Raw genomic sequence first — 22,826 nt, 5'->3', positions numbered from 1 at the left:
TAATTGGCACTAATTTGCCAATCTCATTCAGAGAGGCCATAAGCTAGATGGTGTGGGAAATGGAAATGCCTTGCTTGTGCAATAGCTCGGAGTCTAAGAATATTGTCAGGGTAATGTGGATGACATTGTATTTTACCTAGCAATAGATGGAAGTGATTGGTCATTAAATTACAAAGACGATATTAATTCCTAAACCCACAGTACAACCTCTAATAAGCAATATGCAGTTTCAATTTGCAACAAAATGAATATTTTCATAAATGTGATTTTAATTTAACTTGTTCTCAAGATATGATATATAATAAAGCTACAAAGATTGTTTATTGGGTGAACAAGAATGCCTTAATTAGCATAAGCATTGGGCTTGCTGGCAAAGAGAAAACAAGGAGAAATCAGCCTGGAGTTTTGCTCCTCATTGCTGATGGCTTCTGCTGAATAGATTAATATTGGTTAAAGACATGAGGAGGCTAATCACTGATTTTCCCTGTAGCTTAATAGTTTGCTGGGATTTTTGCAGGGAGTTTCTGTAAGATTTTCTCTGATTGGTTTGCTGTAATTAAAGCAAAAGATTTACTGAATTCCTGGAAGTAAGCAGAAATAGAGTATTTGCTGACATTCCACTGAAGATGCTGATTGGCAGAGTCCTGAAGGAATTTCCTGGTGTTCCTGTTGTGACTCACACATGAATAATGCATTTGGGGAGGCACTGAAGGATGCTGAAAATAGAAAGTTCTGGAGAATCCTTGCAGGTCTGGGAGCATCTGTGGAGAGAGAAAGAGAGTTAGCATACTGGACTTAAAATGTTAACTGTGTTTCTTTCTCTATAGATACTCTTAGACCTGCTGAGTTTCTCCAATACTTTCTGTTTTTATTTCAGATTTACTGTATCTGCGGTATTTTTCTATATCTGACACTGAGTGTCATCAATGGGTCTGAGAGGAGAGCAGGAAAAATATGGGTGAAGACAATCATTTTTCTTTACTTCCAATGAAACAGTTTTAAGACATCAAAACCAATAAATTGTGAAAAGAATTTAAACTGTAATTTACCTGTGGGATCATAATAGGCAGATGAGCTTAAAATTTATGAGGTTTCTGATTTTTTATGCATGATTAACAGTTTATTTGTTCATTAAACTTAAAGGGACATCACAAAAAAAGTTTCCATGGAAAATAAATGTATCAGTCTGCATTACATGTTTTGAGTCACTTGGGTGTTTATTCCTATTTTGCATGCTTGCACCTTTTCAATTCTACCTACTTTCTTTGTTCCACTATCTTAGCTGTTCACATTTCACTGTTTTAATATTGTGTGAACATTATGGGATAAGGAGCACAGAATTCAGTTTGGTTGTTCTCCTGAACCCAATCATTTCCCTGCAAGTGCTGTGCTGCCAGTCACTTTTGGCTTGGCTTGCACCAAACACCCCTCACCCTGAGGATATGCTCACATGCATCACCAGAAGTAACTGAATGCATTCTATCCTGATGCCACACGACTGACCAGCCACCATTTGATATTTTTGGACTCCGCAGGTGCATTCTATGAATTTAGAAATCTCCCACAAAAGATCAACTGCTCAGCTGCAAAGTGGGCCCTGCAATAGCATTGTGTAAAAGATCAGGCAACTAACATGCAGTTTTATAAAAAATACTTCTGCCGTTGTAAAGTGAAGGTACTCGAGAGTGATTTGGAAGGTGTGGTGAGTTCTTGGATTTGCCTGAGTGTTGCTGAATCCTCGGATAGGGGAGAGGCGTAAATGACTGTTTCAGTCAAATGTTGCAACTGGTATGGGGTGGGGTGTAGCAATGGGAGAGCCCCTGGTTTTGCAGCATGATCAGGAAGTTCTGTTATGGCTTCCACAGACCAGTCTCTGCACAGTGGACACTGACAAGTTGAAGCCAGCCACCTCTGTTTTTCTTAACAGTGACAAGAGGCTATAAACAGGCCAGCCAATGTGGATATACATGTCCAATGGTGCTTTCCTGCATGCCACTTCAAGTGAAAGTGAAATCCCTGTATCCAAGTTCATCAGCCATCTTGCTCTCCATTGAGTTCAGTCATGAACCATACATTGGGCCACTTCAAACTGATGCAGGAAGCCTGGTGATGGGAGATAAGGAAATAGCAGGAGAACTTAACAAGTACTTTGCGTCAGTTTTCACAGTGGAAGACATGAGTAATATCCCAAAAATTAAAGGGTGTCACGGGGCTGAGTTGAGTATGGTTGCCATTACGAAAGAGATAGTGCTAGAAAAGTTAAAAAGTCTTAAAATTGATAAATCTCCTAGCCCCGATGGGATACACCCTAGAGTTCTGAGAGAGGTGGCTGAGGAAATAGCAGAGGCATTGGTTGAGATCTTTCAAGAGTCACTGGAGTCAGGAAAGGTCCCGGATGATTGGAAGATGGCTGTTGTAACCCCCTTGTTCAAGAAAGGATCAAGGCAAAAGATGGAAAATTATAGGCCAATCAGCTTAACCTCGGTTGTTGGTAAAATTCTAGAATCCATCATTAAGGATGAGGTTTCTAAATTCTTGGAAGAGCAGAGTCTGATTAGAACAAGTCAACATGGATTTAGTAAAGGGAGGTCATGCCTGACAAACCTGTTGGAATTTTTTGAAGAGGTAACAAGTAGGTTAGACCAGGGAAACCCAGTGGATGTGGTCTATCTAGACTTTCAAAAGGCCTTTGATAAGGTGCCACACGGGAGGCTGCTGAGCAAGGTGAGGGCCCATGGTGTTCGAGGTGAGCTGCTGGGATGGATTGAGGATTGGCTGTCTAACAGAAGGCAGAGAGTTGGGATAAAAGGTTCTTTTTCAGAATGGCAACCGGTGACGAGCGGTGTCCCGCAGGGTTCGGTGCTGGGGCCACAGCTGTTCGCATTATATATTAATGATTTGGATGAGGGAACCGGGGGCATTCTAGCGAAGTTTGCCGATGATACGAAGTTAGGTGGACAGGCAGGTAGTACTGAGGAAGTGGGGAGGCTACAGAAGGATCTAGACAGGTTGGGAGAGTGGTCCAGGAAATGGCTGATGGAATTTAACGTGAACAAGTGCGAGGTCTTGCACTTTGGCAAAAAGAATAAAAGCATAGACTACTTTCTAAATGGTGAGAAAATTAATAAAGCCAAAGCACAAAGGGATCTGGGAGTGCTAGTCGAGGATTCTCTAAAGGTAAACATGCAGGTTGAGTCCGTGATTAAGAAAGCGAATGCAATGTTGTCTCTTATCTCAAGAGGGTTGGAATATAAAAGCAGAGATGTACTACTAAGACTTTATAAAGCTTAGGCCCCATTTGGAGTACTGTGTCCAGTTTTGGTCCCCACACCTCAGGAAGGACATACTGGCACTGGAACGTGTCCAGCGGAGATTCACACGGATGATCCCTGGAATGACAGGTCTAACATATGAGGAACGGCTGAGGATACTGGGATTGTATTCGTTGGAGTTTAGAAGATTAAGGGGAGACTTAATAGAGACGTACAAAATAATACATGGCTTGGAAAAGGTGGATGCTAGGAAATTGTTTCCGTTAGACGAGGAGACTAGGACCCGTGGACACAGCCTTAGAATTAGAGGGGGTCATTTCAGAACAGAAATGCGGAGACATTTCTTCAGCCAGAGAGTGGTGGGCCTGTGGAATTCATTGCCACGGAGTGCAGTGGAAGCCGGGATGCTAAATGTCTTCAAGGCCGAGATTGATAGATTCTTGTTGTCTAGAGGAATTAAGTGCTACGGGGAGAACGCTGGTAAGTGAAGCTGAAATGCGCATCAGCCATGATTGAATGGCGGAGTGGACTCGATGGGCCGAATGGCCTTACTTCCACTCCTATGTCTTATGGTCTTATTAATTCTGCCGTGGTTGCCACATGCTAGCCCCCACTCTATACCATCCTCCAAGATACATACAGTATCTGAGCTAGTGGCTTGACAGATCAAGTAACAGTGTTCCTGCATTAGTGCTGTCCAGTTGCATCCTCTCTTCCTCATCTTGGCCTGCTGAGGCTGGGTAGTCAGCAGCTTTTCAATGTCTGAAAGTAGCTAAGTTAGACAGGAAAGAATGGGCTGAAGGATGTGTGTGGAAAGCAAGTAATAGTAAGAGGAAACAAAACAGAAGTTGCTGGAAAAGCTCAGCAGATGACCCTTCCTCAGAATTGGGATTTACAAATCCTCAGTTCTTTTGGATTTTAATAGCAGGATGAAGGTGAACTGGAATGCAAAGCACAAGAGTTTCACATCTGAATATTGTGCATGAGCCCTGAGTACCAGGCACTGTTGATGGGTGTGTTTGTTGAGGGGTGGGAGCGCAGTGTTGTAGATTGAGCAGCATATGAATCTAGTGGCAGATCTGGTAGGAGGTAAAGTTGCACTACTTGTGGCAAGTCATTAGGTTTCTTGTGACACTGATACCAGGTTCTAAGGACCTGATTGTGAGAATTAGTCTTTCCTATCCCTGGCTTCCAATCCCTTCTGGGTTGTCCTTGAGGGCCATGATTCCCAACCCTGCTCCCCACATCCTCCCAACTCCTCCCTCCCCCATCACCACCGCCAGTCCCGCACTCCTGTTGCTGTCATGACATCTTTCCATCCACCCCCCTCTATCATAAAGACCTTCAGTAATGCATCCTTGATCCTGATCACACAGCCCTCCTCCCCCCTCACCCTCATGACTCCAATCCTCTCTGCCCTGGTGTTCCATCTTCCTTCTTTAGAATTGCAACAGTAGTATTCAGCAGCAGCTAACTGTCAGTCATTGTGTCTTCTCTTTACATGTGTTATTAAGAACAGAAAGCTGTATGCCCTACATCCTACAAGTGAAAACTGTTCGCCTCCCAACTCAGAGCAGGGGCAGTCAGCAGCAAGGCCCAAACTCTGCACTAATGCAACAATCAGGTAAATGGGGTGGCACTGGCAGAACCAATTTGCAAGCTGCCCTCCTTCCCCAAAACTAGTGCCGGCAGCTTGTGAATCATGGTTCTTGTACCTGAATAACTGCTCAATTCAATTTTTTAGTAAAGAGGTTTCGGGGGCAGGAATGGACATTGGTGAAATATGTTTTTATAGGTGTGAGCAGTCTTCAACTGCAGCACCATACCCAAAATACAATAGTCCCCCCATACCCCCTGGAGATACATTCCAAGACCTACTGCGGAAGCATGAAACCGCAGATAGATGCAAACCCATTCATTTAAATAGGAAATTTACCTTCCCAGCAGCCCTCTGGTCCATGGTTCCTTGTAATATGTTCGGGCCACAGTAAACTGGGGGTAACTGATGGATTCGGGGGTCACCCTGTATCTGTATTTCACAACTTCAATTTGCATACTAAAAAGAACAAGTTCCTGAAACAAGCTTCAACCTTCAACTGTGTAGGAATTGCTATCTTTTATGGTGAAAGTTCCATTAAAACCAGGGCATATTCCTTCTGGGGACTTAGACAGGTCAGTTTAATTCTTCATTAACATTATTGACCAATAATCTGTTGGGTACACAAATGTTTGAAGGTGTCAGGAAAAGTTGTTAAAAATATTACATAAATCCAATGTGCACAAGTCGGTGTTTTCTGTTCTACTGCATTTATCTACCAAACTGCAATATCCATGTTGACTTTTCTGCAATATCACAATATAGCTCAGACATGCCACAGGCAATCATGGGAGGTTGATCATCAGCATAATGTCGAACTGTCCATCAGTTTTCAATTAATTTTGGATTATTTCTGCTTGTAAAGATTTTTGGAATTGAGATCCAGAAATGAGATGAATAACTAAATAAACTGATGTTTTTTGGTACTCTTCCTCAGAGGAAGACTGTGGGCCAGGAGAGTTCCATTGTTTTTCAAGTAGGTGCTGAAGGATCTTTAACATCTGCTTGAACAGATAGGCCTAAGTTTAGCTTCTTATCCCAGGGCAGTGCAGCAGTGTCTTGGTCCTGAGCTGAAATATAAGTCTATACATTTGAGTCCTAGAAAGTGCTCACTCCTTTTCCTTTTGATTTAATTTGCTACAATATTGAGCTCGTGTGATCATGACCATAACTGTCTGACAAAGAAGCACATCACTTTATCCTGCTAGAAAGGTCTGCTGTGAGAGGTCATTGATTTTTCCAATCAACATTTTAGCAGTTCATTGAATAGATAGCCAATCTGGACATCCCATTCTCTGTTATAGTAAAATAGCAATTGTTGAAACATTTACCAGCAGAGATGGATTTGGAGCTCTGAACCATGGTTGTCCAATTTGTTTACTAAACTTATTTAAACCAACCACCTGACGAGGAGTAGCGCTCCAAAAGCTTGTGATTTCAAATAAACCTGTTGGATTATAATCTGGTGTCATGTGACTTCTGACAAGGAGGATAAAGGCATGCAATTCACATGTTAAAGTTCTGCTTTGATTACACTAAGAAAGCTAAATAAGCATCAGAGCAGGGAAGAAATAGAAGGATATTAAGAGGGTTACTCATGTGAAGCTTCAACACCAGCAGGGACTATGTGGGCAAATGGCCTGTTACTGTACTATAATTACATGTAGGAATTTTTGTGCAAAATTGGTCAGGAGTTTTCATGCAGCTATTGTCTCACTTAATTAGGTGTCCCGAAACAAAATCTTAACTACTGGATAAATACATTTCCAGTACATGTCACTGGATAATGAAAAAATATTGGTAAATACTGGATCAGTTTTCCCTTTCCTAGTCTAGAGATAATGAGGCTTATTGTGCTATCTGTACTGCTGTGTTGCCTGAAACCAGCTAACCAACAAAGAACATGGATCAAACCTGAGATTTGGTCATATCTTAATAATAAGTTACAGTTTGTTCAAAATCCCATGTAATTTACTTATAAATTCTACTTAGACTTTTCATCCAATGTGCAAAAGTCTGTTTTATTGCTTTCAACCACCATAACAGCAATCTACAATATTTACTTAAAATACTTGAACATTACAATATACCTCAAATATGCCACAGACAATTTTGTGCAGGTTTGATCTCAGGAATGTTGTTAAAGCTGGCCACCGACTTTCAATTAATCATGGATTCTCTTTACCTCAGCTTGTAAAGATTCTTGTAATCGGAGGCCATCACTCTTATTACAATTCTCATTTCTGAAACATTTTTGAAAAGCATTATTTCACATCAAAATGAGGCAAATGTACATTGAATCTTCGTGAATGGTGCTGGACTTTCACAAGACACGTTTGACAGACTTAACTGAAGCACAACTTCAAGACACAACTTGTGTCCCTCAGGATGTAAGAAACTCTGCACGCATTGCCAAGAGAATAATTTTTCTAGAAAAATGATAACCATTCAGAAAGCCAAACCACATTAAAGAAACAATGTACCTATTTGGCACAGTGCCAAGAATGTCATTCAAACCTCGCAAAAATCAAAACTAGACATTGCAAAGTATGCCTTCAGCATACTTTTGACTTCCAGCTCAGGATCAAAATCAGTTGTCACATTACAAAGTAATTTTAAGGCATGTTTAAATAAATAGTGGGACTGCAGTTCAACAGTCTTCATGTTTGCCAACATTCACAATGAATTTTAAGGACCATGCAAATGTTTGAGCTAGGGTGGCAGCCAAGGTTGTATTGACAACTTTGTGATTTACAGATGTTTGTATCAAATGTAATATTTAATTATTTGAGAGCTGACATTATGCATATCTTCTCAGAAAAAATATTTCTTTTTAATTTTTCAAATGGCAGTGACTCATACTATGGTGTAATTCTGTCCCTCGGAGAGTGACTCAACTAACCATTCTTTATCCATCTTTTGGACTTATGAAGTTTTACATAGCTGCTAGAGTTCAAAATATCTTCAAATAGATGCTAATTAAATATACAATTGGATTTGAACACATTCTCTGATAAAGCATTGAGATTATGATTTTGTGAAGCAGGGAAAGAAACCAAATAGTTTTTTTAAAAAAGCTACTGAGAATGTTAGCAATGGCCCATACATTCATAGAATGCTTACAGCCCAGGAGGAGGACATTCAGCCCATTGTGTCCATGCTGGAACAACTATACATTACACTGTCATTTTTCTCTGTTGGTTCTGAAAATATTTCCTCTTCATATAATGTGAATGTTGAAGAAAAAGCCAGTTGGGCATATAAAACAACCCCTCTTATTTGGCAGCAAACACACATATGGCAAAAACCCATAACCCATAAAAACCCAAGATCTCATTTTGCAGTGAATAAATGCATATTTTGGGCTACTTTCACCTTAAGAACCAGCTCAGTTTTTCAGCTCAGAAATGCCGCTGAAGGTTACACTTACTTTAAAATCTGCACTTGGAATCAAGCAGATGTTATGAGCCACATTGCCAAATAGCTTATCACACACCAACACAGAACACAGTGATAGACATTTGTTAACTTGTCAAATAGCTATTGGTGTTAGTGAATAGAAGATGAATCAATCTGTCCTGTAGACGATTCTCAGAGCAAATGCAACCTGAGAACAGGAACCAGCCACTAGTTTGGACTTGAGAAACATATATTGGGAATGGGTCCTTGAAAATCAGAATGGCTACACTGTTACCAGAAATACAATGCATGTATACACACTTCAATGGGCCAAATCAGATGCTGAGTGCAGCAAAGACTTCAGACAGCAGCTGACTGATGTACACTCACATTGGGTTCAGAATGGTGAGTGCTGTGATGAAGATCAAAATCGCTTCGTGACCACCAGTAGGGCTTATCCAGTGATTCGTCATCATATACTGGCAAAAAGGCAAGTTTCCATTTTCTTATATTGGCAACATGGATGAAATGCTCTTGAATTTCAATATTCTGAACAGCCAAACTATGGAATGGAAATGTTCAAATCTAATTCTACTGGAAATCATAGGACATGAGAAGGCAAGGTTTACAGTGGTACTATTTGGCATGGCCAACAGATTAAGATATAAACATATGGTATTTTTCAAAGGTAAAACACGTAGAAAAAAGCAAAACTTCCCTAAAGGAATTTCATAGAATCACACAGCACAGAAGAGTTCCTTCAGCCCATCGAGTCCATACTGCCAAAAATAATCTACCACCTACATAAGCTCCACCTGCCCACACTCGGCCCATAACCTTGAATGTTACACTATTTCAGGTGATTATTCAGGTACTTCTTAAAGGTTGTGAAGTTTCTTGCCTCATCTACCCTTCTAGACAGTGCATTCCAAACCCACACCACTCTCTGGGTGAAAAAGCTTTTCCTCAAAGCCCCACAAAACATTCTACCTTTCACTTTAAAGTTTTGCCCCCGTGTGATTGATCCTTTGACTAAAGGGAACAGCTGCTTTCTATTCACCCTGTCCATCCCACTCATAATCTTATACACCAACACCACCACACCCCCAACAACCATCTCTGCTCCAAAGAAAACAACTGAGTTTACCCAGCTTCTTTTTATTGTTGAAATGCTCCATTGAGTGTACATGTCCATGACAACAGTTGGATGGAATGAAGATGTTGGTCAATGTGTAGAATAGGTGTTCCAGTGGTCAGCACAAAGAACACAGCTCATTACTGTGGGACATATTCAGATTCTGTGCCCGCAAAGAAATAACACTCAAATTGTAATTGTACCTGTGGTTTAATATTCACAGTTCATCGTTTAGATGTGTGCGTCAACAAGTCATTTGAGGATCATATTCATTCTGAATGAAACTAATAATAGTTGACAGAGAAAAACTCTTTACAAATATGTGTGCTGTCCTGCTTGACATTTGATTGGTTTTGTCATCAAATCATGGGACTCTATCAAATCCTGAACTGTCATTAGATTGTTCAAAAAGTGCAGAACATCTAATTCAATGGATGGAGAGGAAGATCATTTATGAGGGAGAAATGATTCTGAAATTGATAGCATCATCCAGAATGGGCTCCTTATGATGATACCATAGCCAAGAAGACTCAAGTTTAATTCGATATACTCTTTTCATTGAATTTGACAGATTTTAAAACATTGCATTATTGTTCAAGCCATCCTTGTAAAATTGTTTAGTGAAACAGTTTACGTTAATTTAATCTGAATTAGGGACATAGGAAAGGAAAAGGTTGAGATTCTGAAGGAAGATTACAGAGTGGCAGAAATTTAAAAAGGAGGTCCTCGAGAGTAGTAATGTCTGGATTACTCCCGGTGCTACGAGCTAGTGAGGGCAGGAATAGAAGGATAGAGCAGATGAATGCATGACTGAGGAGCTGGTGTATGGGAAAAGGATTCACAGTTTTGGATCATTGGAATCTCTTTTGGGGTAGAAGTGACCTGTACAAGAAGGATGGATTGCACCTAAATTGGAAGGGGACTAATATACTGGCAGGGAAATTTGCGAGAGCTGCTCAGGAGGATTCAAACTAGTAAGGTGGGGGGTGGGACCCAGGGAGATAGTGAGGAAAGAGATCAATCTGAGACTGGTACAGTTGAAAACAGAAGCAAGTCAAACAGTCAGGGCAGGCAGGGACAAGGTAGGACTAATAAATTAAACTGCATTTATTTCAATGCAAGGGGCCTAACAGGGAAGGCAGATGAACTCAGGGCATGGTGAGGAACATGGGACTGGGATATCATAGCAATTACAGAAACATGGCTCAGGGATGGGCAGGACTGGCAGCTTAATGTTCCAGGATACAAATGCTACAGGAAGGATAGAAAGGGAGGCATGAGAGGAGGGGGAGGGGCATTTTTGATAAGGGATAGCATTACAGCTGTGCTGAGGGAGGATATTCCTGGAAATACATCCAGGGAAGTTATTTGGATGGAATTGAGAAATAAGAAAGGGATGATCACCTTATTGGGATTGTATTATAGAACCCCCAATAGTCAGAGGGAAATTGAGAAACAAACTTGTAAGGAGATCTCAGCTATTTGTAAGAATAGGGTGGTTATGGTAGGGGACTTTAACTTTCCAAACATAGACTGGGACTGCCATAGTGTTAAGGGTTTAGATGGAGAGGAATTTATTAAGTGTGTACAAGAAAATCTTCTGAATCAGTATGTGGATATACCTACTAGAGAAGGTGCAAAACTTGACCTACTCTGGGAAATAAGGCAGGGCAGGTGACTGAGGTGTCAGTGGGGGTGCACTTTGGGCCAGCGACCATAATTCCATTAGATTTAAAATAGTGATGGAAAGGGATAGATCAGATCTAAAAGTTGAAGTTCTAAATTGGAGAAAGGCCAATTTTGACGGTATTAGGCAAGAACTTTTGAAAATTGATTGGGTGCAGATGTTCGCAGGTAAAGGGACGGCTGGAAAATGGGAAGCCTTCAGAAATGAAATAATGAGAATCCAGAGAAAGTATATTCCTGTTAGGGTGAAAGGAAAGTCTGGTAGGTATAGGGAATGCTGGATGACTAAAGAAATTGAGGTTTTGGTTAAGAAAAAGAAGGAAGCATATGTCAGGTATAGACAGGATAGATAGATTGAATCCTTAAAAGAGGAGAAAGGAAGTAGGAGTATACTTAAGTGGGAAATCAGTGGGGCAAAAAGGGGACATGAGATAACTTTGGCAAATAAAATTAAGGAGAATCCAAAGAGATTTTACAAATACATTAAGGAGAAAAGGGTAACTAGGGAGAGAACAGAGCCCCTCAAAGATCAGCAAGGTGGCCTTTGTGTGGAGCTGCAGAAAATGGGGGAGATACTAAATTAGCATTTTGCATCAGTATTTACTGTGGAAAAGGATATGGAAAATATAGACTTTACGGAAATAGATGGTGACATCTTGCAAAATGTCCATATTACAGAGGAGGAAGTGCTGGATGTCTAGAAATGGGTAAAGGTGGATAAATCCCCAGGACCTGATCAGGTGTACCCTAGAACTCTGTGGGAAGCTAGAAAAATGATTGCTGGGCCTCTTGCTGAGATATTTGTATCATTGATAGTCACAGGTGAGGTGCCGGAAGACTGGAGGTTGGCAAACGTGGTGCCACTATTTAAGAAGGCTGGTAAGGACAAGCCAGAGAATTATAGACCAGTGAGCCTGACTTCAGTGTTGGGCAAGTTGTTGGAGGGAATCCTGAGGGACAGGGTGTACATGTATTTGGAAAGGCAAGAACTGATTAGGAATAGTTAACATGGCTTTGTGCGTGGGAAATCATGTCTCACAAACTTGATTGAGTTTTTTGAGGAAGTAACAAAAAGGATTGATGAGCGCAGAGCGGTAGATGTGATCTATATAGACTTCAGTAAGGCGTTTGACAAGGTTCCCCATGGGACACTGATTGGCAATGTTAGATCTCACGCAATACAGGGAGAACTAGCCATTTGGATACAAAACTGGCTCAAAGGTAGAAGACACAGGGTGGTGTTGGAGGGTTGTTTTTCAGACTGGAGGCCTGTGACCAGTGGAGTGCCACAATGATCGGTACTGTGTCCCCTACTTTTTTCATTTACAGAAATGATTTGGATGCGAGCATAAGAGGTACAGTTAATAAGTTTGCAGATGACACCAAATTGGAGGTGTAGTGGACAGCGAAGAGGGTTACCTCAGATTACAACAGGATCTGGACTAGATGGGCCAATGGGCTGAGAAGTGGCAGATGGAGTTTAATTCGGATAAATGTGAGGTGGTGCATTTTGGGAAAGCAAATCTTAGCAGGACTTATACACTTCATGGTAAGGTCCTAGGGCGTGTTGCTGAACAAAGAGACCTTGGAGTGCAGGTTCAAAGCTCTTTGAAAGTGGAGTTGCAGGTAGATAGTATAGTGAGGAAGGCATTTGGTATGCTTTCCTTTATTGGGCGGAGTATTGAGTATAGGAGTTGGGAGGTCATGTTGCAGCTGTACAGGACATTGGTTAGGTCACTGTTGGAATATTGCGTGCAATTCTGATTTCCTTCCTATTGGAAAGGTGTTGTGAAACTTGAAAGGGTTCAGAAAAGATTTACAAAGATGTTGCCAGGGTTGGAGGACTTGCGCTATAGGAAGAGGCTGAACAGGCTGGGGCTGTTTTCTCTGGATTGTCAGAGGCTGAGGGGTGAACCTATAGAGGTTTACAAAATTATGAGAGGCATGGATAGGGTAAATAGACAAAGTCTTTTCTCTGTGGTCGGGTAAGTCCAGAACTAGAGGGCGTAGGTTTAGGGTGATAGGGGAAAGATATAAAAGAGACCTTTCGGGCAACAATTTCATGCAGAGGATGGTACGTGTATGGAATGAGCTGCCAGAGGAAGTGATGGAGGCTGGGACAATTGCCACATTTAAGAGGCATTTGGATGGGTATACGAATCGGAAGGGTTTGGCAGGATATGGCCATGTGCTGGCCAGGTGGGACTAGATTGGGTTGGGATATCTGGTTGGCATGGATAGTTTGGAACGAAGGGTCTGTTTCCATGCAGTACATCTCTATGACTCTATGACTGTATTGGTTTTTTTAAATCACATTTCAAATGCAGACCATCTATATACAACAACACCGGTGATTCACATTTTTATACATGACATGGAAGTTGATTCCTGTTTCAGAATGATCAAAATATTATAAGTTGACTTATATGCTGTGTTCTGCAGTAATTAATCAATTCCTTCTTGAAAGCCTCCACATACTTACCTGCAATGATTCCAAATCCTACCCACTTGCTGCATGATAAATGCTTTTCCACATGTTGTTGCTGCTTCCTTTTTGCAATCACCTTAAATCAATGTCTTCTAGTTCTTGATCCTTCCACCAATAGGAACAATTTATCTCTATCTGCTCTGTATACTTCCTTATGATTTTTGACATCTTTAACAAATCTGCTCAGTCTCCTCCAAGGAGAACAATTCCAGTGCCTCAAATCTGTCCATATGCTTGTAGCCACTTTTGTAAATCTTTTCTGTATCTCTTTTTTGAACTTACAAAGATACAAATCAGGAGCAGGAGGAAGCCATTCGACCCATCGAGCCTAGACAACCAATCAGTAATAGCTGATCTGACTGTGGCCTCAACTCCACATTCTCACCTAAAACTAAAAATGTTGTGACAGTCAACTAACTTTAGATAACAGAAGCTAGAATTTAAATATTACAGTTGTTCCTTTATTTGTTAATATAAATGACATAGTTGCTGTAATATTTCTGAGGAAAACAGATTTAGTAATATGGCTTTAGTTACATTGAAGGTCTCACACAGGTTTATCTAACAACTTATGGTTACAGATAGCAATGCATACTCCCTAACCCTAGCCTGCTCTGTATCCATGAGCAGGAATCCCAAAGGCTGTCAGGGTTAAGGACATCTCCTCTAGGTGGAAAATAACTTGAAGAGGGAGAGGAGAGTTCTAGTAGTTATCATCCATGTTGGTAACAATGGCATTGGCAGGACCTGAAAGAAGGTTTTGCTGAAAGATTTTGAACAGTTCGGAGTTAACATACAAAGCAGGATCTACAAGGTAATAAACTCTGGATTCTTACCTGAGCTATGAACAAACTGGCATAGGGTAAATAATGTTCAGTAGTTAAGTGCGTGACTTAAAGGTTAGTATGGATGGAATGTGTTTCAGTCTGTGGGGCAGTGGCACCAGTACTGGGGTATGGGAGCTCTTCTGGTGGGATGGGCTTCACTTAACCCGTGCTGGGACCAGTGTCCTGATGAATTAAATAATAGATCTGAAGAGAGGGCTATAAACAAATTCAAGAGTGAGTGGAGAGTTTGGGAAAGGAAATGTAGGTTAATAAAGCAAGAAATTATGGCAGCATTGGAGGGCAGATATTTGAATAACGACCCAGAGTGGGACAGGAAAGGTTAGAAAAGTATTAGTAAATACTTAAATAGAATCAAATTGGAAAAATAGTAACATAAAAAGGCAAACTTAATAGCTTTTTACTTGCATGCACATTATATTCAGAACAAAATGAATGAATTAACAGCAGAAGTGCAGGATGGCTGGTCTAATCTCAGAGTCATTACGGAAACGTGATTACAAGATAATCAAAGCTGAGAACTAAATATTCCATGTTATGTGACTTTTCAAAAGGACAGGAAAGGGTGATGGGTTTGCATTGTTGGTAGAGAATGGACTAAGTATGATAGCAAGAAATTATCTTGGATCGCAAGAATCCTTATGTGTGGAGATAAGAAATAAAAATGGGGAAAAAAGAAAGCCCCTTAATAGTAAATATATGGTGGGACAGAGGATATATCAAGAGATAATGAGGGTGTTTAACAAAGACAGCACATTAATGATGCGTTAGATAAATCAAAATGGAGATTGAGATAGGTTGGCAGAGGAAGTCATGAGGTAGAATTTATAGATTGTATTTGCAACAGTTTCCTAGAACAATATGTTGTAGATCTAACATGAATCAGACTATTTTGGATATGGTAGTATGTAATGAGGTAGATTTAATAAATGATTCCAGAATAAAAGATCTTCTTGGAAACAGTGGTGAAATTTAGCATTTGGTTTGAGTGGTACAAACTTGAGTAAGTCAGAGGATTGAGAGAGTTTCAAAAAACAAAGGACAACCAAAACAAAGGAGGGAGAAGATAAACTTTAAAGGTAAACTTGTAAGCAATAACAAGATGGACAGCAAAAGCTTATTTAAATTCATAAAGAAGAGAGAACCAAAGTGAACATAGGCCCCTCAGAGAATGAAGCTGGGAAATAATAATAGGGAACCAGGAAATGGCAGAGGAGTTGAATAAACACTTTGCATAAATCTTCACAGTAAAGACACTAATAGCATTCCAAAATTAGTAAATAATCAAGGGACAAAAGGTGGAGAGGAAATAAATAAAATAACTATCATTAGTGAAAAAGTGCTAGGGAAAGTACTACTGGGGTTAAAGACCAATAAGTCCTCCGGACCTGCTGAGATGCATCCTAGGATATTAAAGGAAGTAGCTACGGAGGTAGTGGATGCTCTTAGTGTTATAATGTCTCTCCATTTAGATAATATACTTTTTATTCTTGATGCTAAAGTAGACTATTTCACATTTTCTCACATTATACTCAATTTTTCAAATATTTGCTCACTCTTTTCATCTATCTGTACCCCAATGTAGCTTTCTCATTACCTATTCACAACTTATTTTCCTACCTACCTTTGTGTCATCAACAAATTTAGCAATCTATCTTTGATCCCTTAATCCAAGGCATTTATATAAATTGGAAAATAGTTGACACCCCTACATTGATTGCTGTAGAACATTACTCATTACATGCTACCAACCAGAAAATTACCTATTCATGCTGACCTTTTTTACCTGTTAACTAGACATCTTCTACCCAGGCCAGTATGTTAACACCTCACTATTACTTTTTATTTTCTACAAAACCCTTCAATACGACTTCTTAACAATTTCCTTCTAGAAATCGAAGCACAGTTCATCGACTGTCTCCCCTTTAACCACAGTGCATGCTACTTGTTCAAAGAACTCCGATAAATTGGTTAAACGCAAATGCCATTCCACAAAACAAACATGCTGCCTCTCCCTGATTAACTGAAACATTTTTATATGCCATGCCATTTCATTTGACATTTTCCTCATGACAGATGTTAAGCTAGCTGTAGATTTCTATCTTCTTTTCTTTTAAATGAAAGAGTTGCAGTTGCTAGTTTCCTATCTTTTTTATTTTGCAATATTCCCTGAATCAAGAGAATTTTGGAATACTAAAACCAATGCATCAAACTATCTCAGTAGCAACATTCTTTAAGACCATAGGATGAAATCTATTAGGATTCGAGCTGCTCCAACAATTTCCTCAGTGACATTCTTCGGTGGAGCATAAGCTGCTCCATCCTCTCCATTTCCTAATTTTCCAGCATGCTACTTGTATTGTCTACAGAGAGGATTGAAACAAAATATTTATTGCATTCATCTATTCTTTCTTTACTTTCCTTTATTAACTCCTCAGACTCATTTTCTATGAGACTATCGTTCATTCTGTGAATGGTTTATTTTCTAAATAACCACAGAAGTGCTTACCATCTTTTTTGTATATTTTAGCCAGTCTTCTCTTATACTTTAATTATTCACTTTTTATTAATCTTTGAGTCATGCTTTTTTAAAATCTCTCTTCTGACTTGCCACACATCTTTGTGCGATTATATGCTTTTTCTTCAAGTCTGATACAATCTTTAACTTTTGAATTAACTGGGGATAGTAGCTCCTCCCCTTGGAATTTTTCTTTCTCATTTCTTTTGTGTATTCTTAAATATTTGTCACTATAATCTTATTGATTTATCCCTTAATCTAATTAGTTCTTGATTAGTAAGGGGATAAATGATTAAGGGCAGAAGGCAGTAAAATGGAGTTGAAAAATGTCAGCTATGTTTGAATAGTGGAGCACACTTGATGGGCCGAATGGCCTAATTCCACTCATATATCATATCATACAGTCATTAAGTCATAGAGAAACAGACCTTTTGGTTCAACCCATCCATGCCGACCAGATGTCCTAAATAAATCTTGTCCTATTTGTTAGCATTTAGCCCACATCCATTTAAACCCTTCCTATTCATGTACCCATCCAGATGCCTTTTAAGTATTGTAATTGTATCAGCCTCCACCATTTCCTCTGGCAGCTCATTACATACACATATCACCCTCTGCATGAAAAAGTTGTCCTTTGATCCCTTTTAAATCTTTCCCCTCTCACCTTAAATTTATGCCCTCTAGTTTTGGACCCCCTCACCCTGAGGAAAAGACCTTGTCTATTTATCCAATCCATGCCCCTCATCATTTTATAAACCTGTATAAGGTCAACCCTCAGTCTCTGATGCTCCAGGGAAAATTGCCCCAGCCTATTCAACCTCTCCCTGTCGCTCAAAGCCTCCAACCCTAGCAATATCCTTGTAAATCTTTTCTGAACCCTTTTCAAGTTCCACAACGTCCTTCCTATAACAGGTGGACCAGAATTGCATGCAGTATTCCATAGTGGCCTAACCAATGTCCTGTACAGCTGCAACATGACCTCCCAATTCTATGGTACAGTCTGGTGTGCCAGGGAGTGTTCGGTTCTGAGGGTAGAGGAGGTTTTTGGGTCCTGAGAGCCATGGTAAGTCCTGGGGGAGGGGGTTATGGTAATTGGGTCAGAGTCCGGGGAATGTAAGGTGTCTGGTAAGGTGTATCTATGCTGGACTATGTTTGTTAACAGTCGATCTTTTCTTGAGTAACAATTTGCTTAGCAGCACCAGAGTCCTCTGAATTGTCTAATTTTAATGGATAGCTTTGGAAAGTTCCATTTCACCATCTTTTCACAATTTCCTCTCCTTTCTAAATGTCACATTCTTTCAAAATTCAAACCCAATTTATCTCATGATAGAGAAAACAATAATGATCTGAATGACATTCACCTGGTGTGTCTTATTGTTGAAGATGAGTCTTTCTGGTGAACTGGTGCAGTTCGTGAATGTAGACTTGGTTTTGCCCAGTACCATAAGATAATCGGCAAGACAGAAATCCAGGAACTTTCCAAAACTCTGTCCATATGCTGCTTGAACAGATCCTGACTGACAGCTAGACTGAAAGGTAGTGTCTCGAAGCAATATCTTCATAATGTTGTTCTGTAAATAGTGATATCTTGAGATTTGTTTCCCATGTGAACTCACCAACTTTGCAGAAGAACTTCATTCCTATGAGTTTGGGATTGAACTCTTCTAAAGTAGGATTTTTTAATAGCTATCTCTTTACAGAAATAATTTGACATCCTGGATGTACACATACTCTGACCGTGTCATCTTTCCTTTTTAAGCATGGAATAAAACTTCACTAGTTGTGCTGACATACACAACAGATCATACTGTTATGTTTCATATGATCCAGCTCACCTTCTCTTATTTGTGACCGTTGCACTTTCTGGGAGGATCAATTGGTGGAATTGCACCTTCTTTGAAGTGCAATACTGCACCACCTTTTCAAGTTTCCTGTGGTGTCATATCTGTCCAGGTACAATTGTTGCTCGTTCTAGACTGACTCAATACAAGTTTTCTTGGTCTCTTCTTCAGCGATTAGTATCTTGTTGACAATATTAACATCTGTACAAGACAGTAATCCTACTATTCCTGCTATATATATCCTTCTCATATCTACCAGATTGAATATTTGATGCAGAATTGCCATAGTAGTGTTTCACTGTCAATGCACAAATGCAGGTGATGGGGTTCCATTATATGTGGTTAATGTTGCTGCTGTATGTTGTTGATTGATTTTCAATGATCCAGGCACATATGCTTCAGGATTCTGACTGTTAGGATGTTTTCACTGGATACCCTGTCAACTCTGGTCTTGAGTGTGAGTTTGCCAATTATTTTCAGGCAAATTCTGTTAATAGTGGCAGAAGCTTCTAATTGTGTTTTTTTTTAATCAAAGGTAGTTCTACTCTGAGACCATAACATCATAAGAAATAGATAGGAGTAGACCATTTGGCTCCTTCAGCCTGTTCCACCATTCAATAGGATTGTGGCTTATCTTGCATCGCTCATGTCCATCTTCCACCATATTCTCTGTAACCCTTGATTCCTCTACTGATGATGAATCTATCTATCTATCTAGCCTTAAATATATACAAGAACTCTGCCCCATAGCTATCTGTGGCAAGGAGTTACAGAGACTCACAAACCTCTGAGAAGAAATTCTTCTTCACCTCAGTCTTAAGTTGGGGCCCCTTAATTCTGAAACCATGCCCTCTGGTCCTAGACTCTTCCATGAGGCAAGACGTCCTCTCAGCATTTACCTTGTCAAGCCCCCTAAGAATCCTATATGTTTTAATGAGATCACCTCTTATTCTGTTTAATGAGTAGAGTCCCAATCTGTTTAACATTTGATCTATACCAAGAATCATCCTTGATATTGTTCTCTGAACTACCTCTAATGAAATTATATCCATCCTTAAATAAGGGAACCAAAATTTCTCACAGTATTCCAGATGTGATCTAACAAGCACCTTTTACAGTTGCAGTCAGACTCGTAACTCTTATACTTCAAACCACTAGGGAAAACAACTAATGTATCCGCTATCAGTGTTGTTGAGTATTCCACATTTGTTGCCCATAATCATGGCATCTATTGACAAACTGATAAATTGATTCCTGCAGTCACTACCTGTAAGACATCAGCTCTAGATAGCGAATTCTAAATTTTAACTTTACACAAAATTGATCTTCCAGCACTTCCCATAGCTTAGCAGGATCTCCCTGGTCCTCCTGAGATAGGCCTGAGTTGCTGACTCTATGCAATCCCTCATTATCTTTATCTTTGTTACCTTTATAGCTACCTTTATTTCATTGCTTGCTTCTCTGGCTTTGCAACAAGCATAGATTTGATTTAAGGAGTTTTATAAGTGGATAGGACATTTCTGGCCTTCTAATTCATGTTCAAGAATTTGACAGTCATCTTGCTGATATTTCCTGCCTTTGCAAATGCTATTGCTGCCCAAGGGATTATAATGGTCTTGCTTCTGGTAAGGGCCACTCTGTGTGAAGAGTCATCAGTTCGGTTGCTGTGTTTCTTAACTAAATTTTAATTTCTGCATTGCTGTTCAAAATTTCTTTGTGTCTCACACTGGTTTTGTCTTTTTGTGCAGTAGTCATTCTTGAGAGTTGTCTCAAAAGCCTTTTGATGTCTACCAATTCAAACCAACTCCTTAAATGTGAATAAAGTACCCACTATTTCTGTTTTTTTTTCTGGAGTGCCATCATAAATGTAAGGTCCACACTTCAAGTCTTGTCAAAAGCTTCCACCTGCGTTTTTCAAATTTGTTTTTCTATTTATGTCTTTAAAAAAAAAGTCCCCAGCATTGACTGCATGTTGCATATCTTGTGTTATTTGTAAGCAACACAGTTTGAATATCATTATTTCCATTTAAGTGAAATTATCATCTAGGTTTATTTAATAGTTCAGACTACAACTTGCAAGATAACTGTGTATGGTTCCTAAATCTAGCATGTTTCTGTTGGACTGCACATAGCAGTTGAGACTATCATTTCACCATGGTTCTTATCTTATTAGCATATCCAGCTGTGAAAGCAACACAGCTCCTTTAGCAAGAACACAAAACTGAGCAGAGTCCTACCCATTACTAATGCTTGTCCCAGTTAAATACCCTCAACTCAAATTCACCACAGGGGAGGGTATTCAATTTCACCTCTCTGAGTCAGAATCTTGTGGGTTCAGGTCAGAATCTTGTGGGTTCTGACCTCAGATCAGAGATCTGAGGTCAGAAATCTTGGCTGACAGTCAATACTGAGGGAACAATTCACTATCAGAAATTACATCTTCTGCATGACCTGCCATTCCAAGGTTTGTATGTACTCCCAGGCTGACTGAAAGGATTGCATTAGAGGAAGAGCAGAAAGTTACTCATGCACTCTGGACAAAATTTATCCTTTGGCAAACCTCAGTTTAAAAAACAGATTGATGGTCAGATTTGAATTCCATAAAAGAATGCTGAAATTAAAAGTTTTGTAAAACTATAAAAATGCATCTGGCTCATTATTGTCCTCTAGGACCTTATGCACTCAGACCAGTGGCAATGTGGTTACGTTTAACTGCCCTCTGAAATGTCCATGCCATTCAGTTGTAATAATCACTGGAAAGTTCTCAAAAATAGGAACGAAACTGAACGGACCACCTGGCACTAACATGGGCACTGGAAACAACAACAGAAAAGGCAGCCCTGTCACTGCAAAATCCTCTTCACTCACATCTGGGGACTAGTGCCAAAGTCTCACAGACTAGTCAAGCAACAATAGACATACTTGTGGGATCATACCTTACTGGCAATGTCATCGCCACCACTATTCCTGTCCTGTCCCATTACAGGATAAGTTCAGCAGAGGTATACAGTCAAGATAGATTTGCCCTGAGTGTCCTCAACATTAACTCCAGACACCATGAAGTCTCATATTAAAAGAGAATTTCTACAGTGTGGAAGCAAGCCACTTGGTGCACTGACTGACTCTCCAAACAGCATCCCATCCAGAACCACCCTCCTACCCAATCCCTATAACCCTGCATTTCCCATGGCTAATCCATCTAACCTATACATCACTAGACACAATAGGCAATTTAGCATGGTCAATCCACCTAACCTGAACATCTCTGGACTGTGGAAGGAAAGCAGAACACCAAGAGGAAACCCACGCAGGTACAGGGAGAACGTGCAAACTCCACACAGACAGTCACCCAAGGCTGGAATCGAGCCTAGGTCCCTGGCATTGTGAGGCAGCAATGCTGACCATTGAGCCACTGGACAAATATGGACAACTTTGCCTTTTTCTGTGGCTGGAAGGGGTCCTGGAATTCCTTCCCTAGTGGAATTGTGTGTCTACCTACAGCACATAGACTGTAACAGTCTGAAGAAAGCTTCTTGTGGTTCTGTTCGCCGAGTTGGAAGTTTTTGTTGCAAACGTTTCGTCCCCTGGCTAGGTGACATCATCAGTGCTTGGGAGCCTCCTGCGAAGCGCTTCTTTGATGTTTCCTCCGGTGTTTATAGTGGTCTGTCCCTGCCGCTTCCGGTTGTCAGTTTCAGCTGTCCGCTGTAGTAGTTGGTACATTGGGTCCAGGTCGATGTGTTTGTTGATGGAGTTTGTGGATGAATGCCATGCCTCTAGGAATTCCCTGGCTGTTCTCTGTCTGGCTTGCCCTATGATAGTAGTGTTGTCCCAGTCGAATTCATGTTGCTTGTTGTCTGCATGTGTGGCTACTAAAGATAGCTGGTCGTGTCGTTTCGTGGCTAGTTGATGTTCATGTATGCGGATTGTTAGCTGTCTTCCTATTTGTGCAGTCCTTGCATGGTATTTTGTACACTACATTAGTTTTGCTCATGTTGGGTATCGGGTCCCTCGTTCTGGTGAGTTGTTGTCTGAGCGTGGCTGTTAG

The 22,826-nt window shown here is 40.3% G+C and overlaps 1 long non-coding RNA gene across 1 annotated transcript in view; it reads right to left on the bottom strand.

The window, feature by feature from the left end:
- Positions 1-286: 286 nt before the first annotated feature.
- LOC122559393 (uncharacterized) overlaps positions 287-22,826 on the bottom strand; it is a 39,641-nt gene continuing 17,101 nt past the window's right edge. Inside the window, exon 3 of the long non-coding RNA XR_015760340.1 lies at positions 287-761. This is a non-coding gene — a long non-coding RNA (uncharacterized LOC122559393). The remainder of the gene's footprint in view (positions 762-22,826) is intronic.

Source organism: Chiloscyllium plagiosum, unplaced genomic scaffold (assembly GCF_037043375.1).
Source record: "Chiloscyllium plagiosum isolate Xiang-an unplaced genomic scaffold, Cpla_swu_hap1 HiC_scaffold_19, whole genome shotgun sequence".
NCBI lineage: Eukaryota > Metazoa > Chordata > Chondrichthyes > Orectolobiformes > Hemiscylliidae > Chiloscyllium > Chiloscyllium plagiosum.
This window is presented reverse-complemented; position numbering and strand designations above follow the sequence as displayed.